Source organism: Tenrec ecaudatus, chromosome 16, assembly GCF_050624435.1.
Source record: "Tenrec ecaudatus isolate mTenEca1 chromosome 16, mTenEca1.hap1, whole genome shotgun sequence".
Taxonomy (NCBI): Eukaryota; Metazoa; Chordata; class Mammalia; order Afrosoricida; family Tenrecidae; genus Tenrec; species Tenrec ecaudatus.
This window is the reverse complement of record NC_134545.1, coordinates 88,199,612-88,211,983: the sequence shown is the minus strand read 5'-3', so window position 1 is coordinate 88,211,983 and position 12,372 is coordinate 88,199,612. Positions and strand designations below refer to the sequence as shown.

Genomic DNA, 12,372 nt, shown 5'->3' with positions numbered 1-12,372 from the left:
GCTAGGATACCTTTCAAAGCCGGAGGCAGGACCTGGAAGAAAGAGTCTTTCTGGCTGTGAGGAGCAGAACTGGGTGGGGCTACTTTGTCCACCTGGTGTTCTAACTTGACCTTGGTGACCACTAACCATATACCAGGCCCTGGTAAGGTAGTGAGGTTACTAGGCTGTCTCTGTGTCCTCAAGGAGTTTGCTGTGGGGAATGAAGGGATGGAGAGTAGCATAGGGGTGGCAGTAGGGACAGAGAAGGGCACTTAACCCAGGCCCAAGTCTAAGGGGACTCCAGACTGACCTGGAGCAAAAAAGCATTCTGAGGAGCCACAAATATAAATGACACCTGGCAAGAGGCGGCCGGGCCGGAGAGCACCGGGTGGTCTCTGGTCTATGCTTTGGGACCACGGATGTCAAAGTCTGTTCATCTTGAAATGGTGGTGGGAGGGGGGCAGTTTTAACCATTGTTCTCTCCCGGTGCGGAACAAAGAAAAGAGTGAAGAAAGTCAAAGATGCTGGAACTAAGTAGTCCAAAGTACTAAGCCCCAGCCTCCATGCCCTGGAGACCAGAAGGACAGGGTGGTGCCCAGCTACCACGGCCTTCTGCTTTGTGTTAGCAACTCAGTTCATAGCCCACTGTGCCACCAGGGCCCTTTTTGGCCTTCTGCTTTGAAAGGGGTCAATAGGAGGTCCTGGGGTCAGTAGGGAGGTGGGGTGGGAAATGGGAACCCAAACGCAAAACCCATAAAATAAAAATTTTAAAAACAAACACCAGGCTTACAGGTTTTATAAAGACCTGCAGAACCCCTGAGGGTTTGGCCCTTAGTCCAGGCTCAACTTTAAGCCAAACAATAGACAGGCCTTTAAGGTGAACAGAAAGACCTGGGAGGCCTACAGTTCTTGGAGGGATCCACCATTTGAGATCAGAAGGGCAGCATTTGCCCAGGGACAAGCGCAGAGGCCCAAAAGGGCTCAGTGGAGGCTGGACGGAGCCGTCAATGCGGGAGGAGGCAGGGAGAGCCCCATCAATGTCATCTATCAAAATGTTGAATGGGAAAACCAATTTGCTCTGTCAATTTACAGCCAAATCACAGTACTTTTAAAAAAAATACGACTGGAGGGGATGCAGATTAGAGATTGCCTCTGGGCTCTCCTTCTCCCTCCCTAAGACTTGGAAGCAGCCCAAGTAGCACAGTGATTGAGCCCTTGGCTGCTGAGATGACTGAGTCGGATCCACTCAGAAGGTTGATAGTCTAGTCAGACAGGCCACCGCACTTCTGAGCTGGAGCAGTCAGTGGAGCAAGGACCTGACCCGCAGGCATGGAGGTTCCACCAGGCGATGTCATTGGAGGACTTGGTGCGGGACCTAGCAGGATCTCCTGTGGTTGCCAGGTTGGGAAGAGCGCTGTTCCAGGAGTCAGAGAGGCCGGGGCAGGCTCAGCAGAACAGGGTTGCTCATCAGATCTGCCAGGATCGAGGGGTGCACACAGCTGCCAGGATCGAGGGGTGCACACAGTTCTCTTGGAAGTCGAATTTCTTCAGCAATGTTAGCTGAAGAAGGAGCTTTAGCTGAGAAGGCCCAGTGGGTTAAGTGCTTTCTAAACTGCTAGCCTCAGCGTCAGAGGTTCAAACTCGCCAGGTGCTCTGCGGAGAAAGACGAGAGAGAGTTGATGCCATGGTCTTTGTTGTTAGGTTCCGACCCCTGGTACCCTCATGCACAACAGGGCAAGACACTTGCCTGGTCCTACCCCCTCCACACAAGTGCCCCTCTGCTTGAGCGCATGTTTGCAGTCCTGGCGTCAGTCCATCTCCTGGAAGGTCGTCCTCTTGTCCACTGCCCTTCTACTTTACCAAACATGAAGTCCTGCTTCTGGGACCAGTCTCTCCTGACAAGTCCAAAGTAATGAGACGAAGTCCTGTCACCCTTACCTCTCAGGAGCACATGCCTCTAAGAAGTTTTTAAGAGGAAAGACTTACCGTCTTGGAAACATTATGGAGCAATTTTACTCTGTAAGGTGGCTTAGACACAGAATTGACTCTCCTGGCAGTGGGTTGGCTTTGGCTTTTTGTTTCTCAGCTGAGGCGTTCTGAGCTGTGCCACTAGGGGGCGAAGGCGGCCCCGGAGCCGGTGGTGCTGGCAGCCCTGGGTAAACTGCCAGGCTCAGCGCCTGAGGTTCTGTCCCCACTTCAGAACAGTGCTGAGCTCTAGCTCATTTACATGCAAATGAGGTTGCGCAAGAGTGTTGCAAGTTTGTTCTCTTAGGCAAGTGTTGCTGTCCTCCTGAAATCCTGTTTACTTCTCTTTTTCCTTGGAAAAGCGGGGAGCTCAGCTGGGTTTCCATCCTAGCCATCATAAAATCGGCGTTGTGGAGCTGAGTTAATGAGATCGGCCTTACTATAGTTTCGCTTCAAGGGGCAGTGAGACTTGGGGCTGCGAGTTCGGGTTTTAGGGTAGCACAGACAGCGTTTGAACCTCAGCCCTGGCTCAGGTGACCTCAGCAGATCTCTTTGCTGCTGCCCTCCACACCTGTGTATCAGAAATGGGGCTTCAGTAGTGCTTGCCTTGATGAGGTGCAAGAGTTTGATCTTCAGCACGGAGCTCACAGCAACAGGAACCCTGGTGGCATCATGGGTTTTGAGTTAGGCCCGCTAGTCTCTCTCTCTCCAATTCAGCCGTTCCAACCTACCAGCGGCTCTGTGCAAGAAAGATGAGGCTCTACTCCCGTAAAGAGTTCGTCTCAGAACCACTTCTCGGCCTTTTGGCTAAGATCAAGTGTAGTATCTCGTATCATTTTAATATCTGATACGTCCTCTATCCAAGGACAATATATTAAATGGGTTTTTGGAACAGGGAGATGGAATAGGAGCTTGCTCCGTCCACTCCATGCATCGACCTGGTATTTCAGTACTTCCAGGAACAGTGCACCCCCTCGGGGGACCAAAAAAAAAGAGTTAGTTGCAGAAACCCACAGTGGCAGTTCTACCCTGTCTAAAAGTGCCACCACAAGCCAGAATGAAGTCGAAGATCTTTGAGTTTGACGCACATAGTCAAGGAGGCCTGGTGGTGTTGACCGAAAGATCACCAGTTCATACCCACCTGGTACAAGATTCAGACCAAACCCCCTCCCCTGAAAGTCTTCCCTCTTAGGTGGCTGGTACTTGGGTTCTGGGGCACCTTGACTGGGCCTGCCCTAAGAGAGCCCCTCGTTCCTTCTGGAAGGAGCCCAGTAGGGCTCTCAAAGGCATTCGGAGTTGGACGAAAGGCCCTTCTGCAGGATGTGTGACTGACAGCCCTTTCTCACTGCCATCAACTCATAGTAGCGACTCTAGAGGACCAGTAGAACTGCTCCCGTGCGTTTCTGAGGCTGCGACTTTTTTTTTTAATGTGTGTATGCATGCATTTATTTATTTATTCATTTATTTATTTATTTGTATAGCTCTTTACAAGAGTAGAAAGTCAAGGATTTGTGAAAACAAAACAAAAAAACCCTGGACACAAGGGTTTGTGAGAAAAAAAACACCAAAATAAAACAAGAGTAGAAAGCACTATCTTTCATCTCTCAAGGAGCGGCCGGTGGTTTTGAACCGCAGACTTTGCAGTTAGCATCCAACTCGTAACTATAATGCCACCAGAGCACCTAACAGCCCCTTCCTTGCCCTTTTGATGAGTTGGTTTTTAAAGCAAGTTTGCTGAAAGCCAGACCTGCCGGTAAGTTCAGAAAAAGCTGATCCTCCTTTACCCCTTTTATAGACGAGAAGGGAAGGCTGGGCAGAACTGGTCTCCTGCTCCTCGCCCCTACCCCTGGGACCCGGGCGGCAGCAGCCAGTGCCATGGTGAGGTCCCTGTGCCTGTGTTCCCCTCGGTGGGTGCCCAGCCTGGCTCTCTGCCTGGCTCGGCCCACTCTCCCTGCTCACCAGCCACAGCTAGCTGCCACCTCAGCTCCCCCCAGTAAAAGGTCCCGGGAGCTGGAGATGTCCATTTTCTAGGCAGTTTCTGGGGGTGCACAGTCTGGCAGGAGGCAAGAGAAGGATGGGAAAGGGCACCGAGGTGAACGCACTGGGGAGACTTTCCAGACTTGCTGGTCTGCCTGAGCCCCCATCCTCAGTGAGAGGACCCCGGCTGCTTCGCTCGCATGGCCAAGATCTCCCTGGCACCTTCTGGGGGCCGCCGCAAAAGCAAGCGTGTCTCATGAAAGCACTGGTTCCTGGCACAGCTCCCCAAGCTGGCATCTGTAAACAGTTTTTCTTTTCATGACTCCGGGTCTTCAGCCTCATATCACCCCTGGAATTCAAAGTCATCAAGTTGGAAATGAAAAGAGGCTAATTGGCTTGGCAGCTCCGCCACCAGCCCATGTGGCAGTGATGTGATGGAGAAAGTGAAGGCGCCGCTCCCACATGTCCCTGTGCCACCAGGAGACACACCCACACACTAGCTGCAGGGAGGCGGGCAGGGGGCGCGGGGACTGCCCTACTTGCCTGGACACATGCAGCATGGAGTGCGGATGGGGCCCAGATCCTGGAATCCCACGCCTCAGATCCTAGGAGGAAGCAGCCAGCTGGTGGCCCTGATCCCCTCAGCCCAGCTTTCTTGGCTTTTCACTGCCTCCCGCCCTCTGCCCAGCCAGCTCTTACTGCAGGGAAGGTGGTCTGCTGGGAACAGCCCCTGCTCAGGCCAGGAGGTGTGTTTCAGAGCCCTGAGTCTGCCTAGACCAGCAGAATCAGCATCTCTAGGGGTGGGACCCCAGAACTGGATGGTGAGAGGAGAGGCAGGGATGGGGTTGGGGGGGGTCTCTATACCAAGCAGTGTTGAATTTGGGGTGCACTCGGTCTGTGAGCAGGAGGAAAGTGGGCCTTTCTACTCCCATAAAGAGTTGTGTCTTGGAAACCCACAGGGACAGTTCTGCGCTGCCCTGTAAGGTGGCCGTGAGTCAGAGCTGCTCGGCGGCAGTGGATTTGGTTTGGGTTTGAGATCTGTTTTGTTGGTGGGGTGTGGGGTAGGCGGGTCGTGAGGTGGCATGAGGACTGTCACGGGCCAGGAGCTCCGGGATGAGCCAGGAGCGCACAGGCTGCATCTTAGAGCTGCTTCGGCTATGTCCCTGAAGGGGGCTGAGTCTGTCCCTACATCACTGGCCTCCCAAGAAGCCCATGGAGAATGGCCAGCTCAATGGCCGCTGTCTGCTGGCATCTCCAGGAGGCAGTGTCCAGGCTCCCCCTGCCTTTTCTTTCCACAAAGTTCTGCCCTGGGGGGTGGGGACCACATTGTGGTCCAGCAAAGAAGTGCTTCCCACCTCTGCCCGTAGCCAGGAAGTAACTTGTCCATCACTTCAACTCTCTGGCGTAAAGGCATGTGACAAAAGCGGCAGGATTTCCAGGAATGATGAAGTCAATGGGGAAAAAACAACCACAAAGATGTGGGAAATGGGGCATTATTTATTGTTTTAGCACCTCTTGCCTATCTAAAGTCACTTTGTTTAGAATGAACCATGGCATGTGTAACTTAGTTGGCCCTGGACCTTTCTCTAATTGACCAGATTTGAAATGCCAAAGGCAAAAAAAAAAAAAAGAAGTCCCCGCACCCCCCAAAAAAGTTCTCCCTCACCCAAAGTTTCAGTAAAACTAAAAGTTTACGGGAGGTGTGTGTTTCCCCTTAAGCTCTTTCTCTTTTACCCCACCCCACCCCCGTCTTGTCCCTGCCATGTGTGGCTGGGACAGCTGGGTGTTTCTGTGGGTGGGTGTCAATGAGTCGGTCCCGACCGACCGTAGGAAACCAGGGTGCAGCAGAACCGAACCCTGAAGGCCTGCTTGCTGTTGTCCTTTTACTGAAAGACCATGGCTCTTGGAGCAATCCATGCGTCAGCTCCACCAAGCGCTTTGGTACATAGATTACCACTATTTCCCAGACATTGACCGGACTTCCTATTGGAGCCTTTGGTAGCAGCTCCTCTTTTTATCCCCTCCCCCACCTTCGTGACCCCATGATAAATGATTACTATTTTCATATCTTACACCGACTGCTCTCTCCCTTCCCCCATGGTTTCTGTTGCTTGTCGTCCCCCCGAGGGGGGTGATAGTTATGTGTCCATCGTTGGGATTGGCTCCCCCTTCCTCCCCTCCTATCCCCACCTTCCCCCTACCCTCCTGGTATCGCTACTCTCACTCCTGTTCCTGGATTCCAGGTGCCATGAGCTTTTATCTCTTATCTGTACCTGGGGTCTTGCTAGTGGGGCGTTGAGGAAGCCTCAAGGAACCAGAGGACTATTATATGTTTTATCGGTGCTGTACTGAGCCCTGGTGACTGAAAGTATGTTTGACTGAGACAACTGGGGGTGTCACAAAGTTCTCTTCACCTCCCTGTGCCGAGAAGGAAGTGTTCTGTAGCTCTGCTCTTGGCACCACTGTCTGGCTAGCCGGTGCAGTGGTCTCGGAGAGGCCCCTGGAAAAGCCTCTGGGGCTGCCTTTCCCATATCCAAGTCTCCCCAGCTCAGCCTCGGGCCGCCTTAGATTCTGAGTGTTACTTCAGGGGCCCGGACGGGTATATCATATCGCCGTTCCTGACAGCAGGATGAGGCCTGTGTAAAGCAATGATGACCATCTAGTGACAAGGGGCCAGATGAAGATGGCCTATCGGCAGCCCTCCATACACATCCATCCCCGGGGTGGGGGGCAGGGGGAGATCTTGCACACACAGAGATTAACACCCTCACCCCAGACCTGCTCCCCGCCACGCCCTTCACCATCTCACTCTCCCTCCCTCTGGCCCAGGGGCTCCAGGCTCCCTCTACCCACTCCTCTGTATTTGACCTCCAGGCTCACAGGAGGAGAGCCTGTCCCTGGCCCCCTCACCCACTTTGGTGGCTCTCTCCATTCTAAGCCCACGGTTGACTGGACAGCAGCAGCAGCTCTGCCCCTTGGCAGGAAGGGCGTCCATAGAGGTGGTGTGGATGGGAAGCAATCTGCACGGATGGTCGTTGACTTGAGGCACTTGTGTTTAGATTCCGCTCTTGGGACTGAACGGTTCCTGACAGACCTGCCAGGACGTGAGCCTGGCTGGCTTCTCCATTTGTCCAGTAAACATCTTGAGTGGCCACACTGCCGGGTCCTGGGCTAGAACTCTGGGACCAACATCAAGATGAAGGCAGTGAGTTTCTGACCTCAGGGGACCACCATCCGGTAGGAAAGGTGGGAGGTTACAATCCAGTATCAGAGGAGCCATGGCAGGGGGTGGGGAGAAGGGTGACACGGAGTGGGGGGCTGGGGGCGGGAATGGAGCCTCCAAGCAAAGGCAGACTCACAGATACCTGGCCAGCCCTAGCATCAGCAGTCCCAGGACACCACCTCGTTTCACCTTCTTTTGTTGTTATTGTTGATCATAAACCAAAACATATTCCAAGTCAGCTGTTTCTTCACATTAAATTCAGTGGCGGGGATCATGGCCTTTGAGTTGTTGCCACCACGCTCACGCTCCACACAGACTGGCCGTTGCGCCTCCAGGGTCCTGTCTAATCGTTCGGGTTGCTGTTGTTAATTTGATCGTTCTTAAAAGAGCGTAATGCTCAAGGCATACATTATCTACTAGTTCAACTAGATGGATTGCTAATTTGATTGTAAGAAGACTTTAGGGGGAGTTTTTTGGTTTGAGGCTTCAGGATTAACCCCAGGTCAGTCATTTTTGGGGATTCATCCAGGCTCCGTGGCTCGTGAATATGAGGATTCTAGGAGCAGTGGGAATTCTGTTCTTCATTTTCCCCCTTTTGATCAGATCAGGCTCTTCTACGGGTACCATGTCTTCTGAAGCTGGCGTGGGTATCCCTCCATCTCCACAGTCCCTTCTGTTAGTGCTGTTTCGGAGATTCTACTAGACACTGACACTGGTTCACTGCATCTGCTGATGTTTTGAAAGTTCAGATTATAAAACCAGTACATGTGCCTCGGTCAGGGAGAGCTCGTCCAGGGGGCTGCCTTGACCCTTTCCTTGATGTTTATTTCCTCGCCAGTAAAAGGAGGGCTTAGGTCCCAACTCCCTCCGGTTCCAGGGCCCCAGCTCCCCTGGCCAAGTGCCTGGGGCTAGGAGGCGCCCATTACATAGTTGAACAGGCTGTGGCCTGTGCAGTGAGGGATGTCTATCCAGTAGGGGCACCCCGTGTTTGGTAGAAGGATTGATGGAGCAGAGAAGGGGCCTTGGGAGTTGGTCATGCGGGGAGCAGCGGGTCTCTTTCCTGGCTTCTCCCCTGGGGGAGAAACTCAGTCTTGGCCAGATACTCTGAGTGGTGGTGCCTTACCCAGAGAGCTCACACACAAGCCCCTGTCCTCCTCTCAGCTGCAGCCGAGGCAAAACTCCATCACGTGAGAGCCAGATGTGGGGATTTCCCAAGCATTGGGGTGTGTGTGTGTGTGTGTGTGTGTGTGTGTGTGTGTGAGGGAGAGAGAGAGAGAGAGAGAGAGAGAGGCTGTTGATGTGGCATCTGAGAGCTCGGGGATTGGCCTGGGGACCAATAGAACTGATGAGCGAGAGAAAAAGCCAAGGGGCAGCCCCAGGGCTGAGCCAAGCCCTGAGGACTCCCGCCCACACCCAGCATCATAGATTAGCGAGACTTCCTTTTCCTGAAACACTCATCTTGCCATTGGTTTCCGGACACTTTTATCTATTTTTTATTTGTAATCTCCTTGGAGGCTTTGTAGCAGATGCTAGAAGCCAGCAGCCGTTCGAGGTGTTCTGCTGGGCTTGGGGGCTGCTGGGAGTCACCCTGCACCCCAGAGATTGTCTCCATGTCTCCTCGTGGCCTGAGGAAACTGGCTCAGGCGGCAGAGCTGGAAGGTGAGCCGCCAAGCACACCCCGGCAGTGGGCTAAGTCAGGACCCCCTGTCCCTATGGAATCCCTGGAACTGAACAAAGGGTTGGTTCCTCCTAAAGCACTGAAGAAGCCTAGAGCTGATGGGGGAGAGTCATGACACATTTTTTAATAAGCACCTACTATGTGCCAGACGGTTCCCAGGGCTCTAGCTAGACATTCTTGAGATTTCCTAGCACAATGCAAAGGTGCTGTCTGGGACAAAAGGAAGGAGACAGGACACCTAGGCAGCGGGTTGACCTCAGGTCAGGAGTGACATTTTGGGATTCCTTTTCCCCTGCCCAAGAATCCACCCAGGCTCCAGTCTTGTCCCTCTCCTGCTCCACCCACTCCAGCCAGATAGCCACTCAAGCCTTCTGGACCCTCCTCCCACCCAACCCCAAACCCACCACCATTGAGTTGACTTTGAATCATAGCGCCGTTGTACAGAGCCTGACAGCCCGACCAGGGCTCCTCACCTGCCCCAAAAATGGGGTCCAGTTGCAGATTTGAGGCCCCAGGATGCACACCCCTGCAATAGCCCCCACTGTGAGACCCCTTGGGCCCTGCCTGCTGTACTGAATGCCCAATTGCCCTTTGTTTGAGCCTGGGTAGCCCTAGACTGGCAGCTCAGACCCTGTCAGGCAGGTTGATGAGGACTCTTGGAGCAGGTGGGCACACTCAGAGGGTGGCTGTGCTTATCAGGACCTCTGCCCCTCTAGTGATAACTGGGGCCCCCAGCTGTGCACACGGCCAGGTTCTTTCAAGAGTTGTTGATGTATTGATATTCTGGTAGCCAGAGGCCCACCTGGAGGAAGCGAGTCTTAGGGATGGAATGCTGCAAGTTTATCCTTCCATCTGTGGAGCTGGAGCCCAGGAGGAAGGGAGGGGCTGCCGGATGGGGGGCTGGACACATGTCTGCTGACTTCGTCCCGCTTCTCTGGCCCCTGCTTCTGTGCAGACACAGACACTGGCTCTGACCAGGGGCAGTGGGGGAGCTGGAGGGAGGACAGCACACTGAATGGGGGAAGACCACCATGACAGACCACCCTAGGGAACGGGCCGACTCAGAACTTGGAACTCTGAACAGTGCTGAGCTTGTCTCTTCTCTGCACAGCTCGGGGAGAGGGGAGACCCTGAGAACTGAGGGGGAGGCCTCGGCAGCAGCTGCTGGGCGCAGAGGCTCAGAACCCCGGCCGCCTCCCCCCAGCCAGCGCCTCGTCCACGCCCTCCCACGGCGCCGCTCACTGACCGCAGCACCTGTCCCCCACCAGGCCTGCTCAGCAGGGGAAGGGCAGTCGCAGGGTCCATGAGGTGGGCAGCTGCAGCCCTCCCAAGGGTGCTCCTCCCTCTCCTCCGCCCACACCCACTGGGGCTGGGCTAACCCTGCTGGCGCTGGCCCTTCCCCGGAGGCGCTTTGAACTCAGTCCCCAAGGGGCTGTGGAGAGCTCTGGTCGGGCCCCAGCCCTCACCCCACCCTGCTCCCCACCTGAGCAGGGAAACTGACTGTTCCCTGGCCGCACAGCCAGGAGCCCGAGGGTCAGGGCTGCGTGCCTGCCCCGGGTTAGGCTGCCCCACGTGGGCTCAGAATTCCGGGAAAGGCAGCTTGAGGGGGGGTGGGGGCAGGCCTCTTCTCACCGGGAGCCAAAGGAAGAGGATTACGGCTGTGTTTGGAAGGAACAAGATGTTGGAGGACAGGGAGCAGCCCTCAGGTCGTGATGGCCGGTCGCCGATGCTCACTGCCACCATGGACCAGCTGGCTGGCGGGAGCGGAGGTCAGGCTTCCTGGGCCCATACATGGTACCATCATTTCTCTACTGTGGGGTGTTGGGTGAGAACCCGAGCTTCCTTTTCTGAGACCTGTAACAGGAAGGCCGTTGCACGGATGAAATAAGATCGTTCAGAGGCAGTGGCTGGTGTGACGCCTCGCCTGAGTGCAAAGTGGGAGCTGGTCTAATTGGTCTAGCCCCAGCACTGCCACTAGCTTGCTGTGTGGGCTGAGGTGACTTGTCCGCTCTAGGCCTGAGCCTCCATGTCCTCCTTCCAAGAAGAAAGAGGAGTGGGGGTGAGAGGAGACTTGGGGACATGTCGAATGGACTCTCTGTCTTTACTAGGACCCCCCTCCCCACGGGACGGCGGCCTGACTGCACCAGTGCTTGGGTTGAGTTAGCGCTGCCGTCTATGGGCCAGACCCTCGGGCTCGCAGCAGGGCCAGATACTGAAGTCACGCTGTCCGTGGTGAGATGCTCATGAATCGGTCAGGATTTTCCATACGGTAACCACAGAGCATTAAGCCAAGCCTAGGGTCCCTCTAAGCCTGGGACCCTTGTGTGTGTGACTGCACAAATGCCTCCTGCCCCATATGCAGCTGGCCTCACCGTGGAGGCTGGGTGTCCAGGAGGCAGGGCTGGGCGCTACCAAGTCGGTTCCCACTCATACATAGCACCCTGTAAGACTGGGTAGAACCCCCACCCCTGTGGGTCTATGCGGCTATAACTCTTTCTGAGAGTAGAAAGCCTCTAAATCAGTGATTCTCAACTCTAATTTCCCCCGAGGAATGGCCCGTGGTTTTGAACCGCCGACCCTGTGGTTTAGCAGCCCGAGGTGTAACCCCCTATGCCACCAGGCCTCCTCTCCTCTCAGGCACAAGGGCACTGTTCTTTCCTGCTCAGATATTTAGGACAAGCTGGCGACTGCCGCCCACTTTTTAGCAAGCTGCATGAGGCTGCCCACGGAAGAAGGGGCTGGGTGCCCACAGGTTGCAAGACCCTAACTTCAGGCCAGGGCCTTTACTTACTTACCTTTTCGTTGTGGTTTGGTGCAGCCTACAGAGCAGAATGAACTAACTGTTCGTGGACACACACACCTCATGTCTCAGGACGTGGTCACCATTGCCTTCGGGCGACCGCGTTCTTCCTCTTGCCTGCCCCCCTCCTGCACACAGAGTTTTGTCTTGGGGGTGAATGCTGCCCTTCTCGGGTTAATTTGTGACACACCCTGCCCGGTGGCAGCCCCATCCTTTTCCCTGTTCCTCCCTCTGCTTGTGCTGCTTGTGCACAAGTCAGATCTCCTGATTCCCCCAAACACAAAACTCACTGCCATCCAGGGGATGCCGACTCATAGCAACTCTGCAGGACAGGGCAGAACTGCCCCTATGAGTTTCCGAGGCCAGCCCCTCAGGAGTAGAAAGCCCCTTCTTTCTCTCATGGAGTGACTGGTGGTTGGGAACGGCTGGCCTTGCGATTAGCGTCCCGGTGTGTAACCACTGCTCACTCCCCGGGCTCCTCGGGGACCTCTTAAAGTGAGTATCACTGGGGCCACAGGGGTGTCAGTTCGTCCCAGAGGTACGCTTTAACTTGGTGCCAATCCTGCCGGCAGGTTTCACCCATGGGTCAGCTACATAGGTGACTCTTCTGAAAGGGAGGGGCTGAAAAGCCGATGTGAGAGGATCCAGTTAGGCCAGTGTTTCTCAACCTCCCTAATGCAGCGATCTTTAATTATGGTGACCCCCCCCCACCATAAAATTATTTTCGTTGCTACTTTATAACTGTTATTT

General features: G+C 54.7%; 1 protein-coding gene and 1 non-coding gene across 3 annotated transcripts in view; both read left to right on the top strand.

The window, feature by feature from the left end:
- Positions 1 to 12,372, top strand: part of SH3PXD2A (SH3 and PX domains 2A) — a 244,135-nt gene that overhangs the window by 167,513 nt on the left and 64,250 nt on the right. The window lies entirely within an intron of this gene.
- On the top strand, positions 2,732 to 2,919 carry LOC142429946 (U2 spliceosomal RNA). The gene has a single exon (XR_012780455.1). It is a non-coding gene; the product is annotated as a U2 spliceosomal RNA (small nuclear RNA).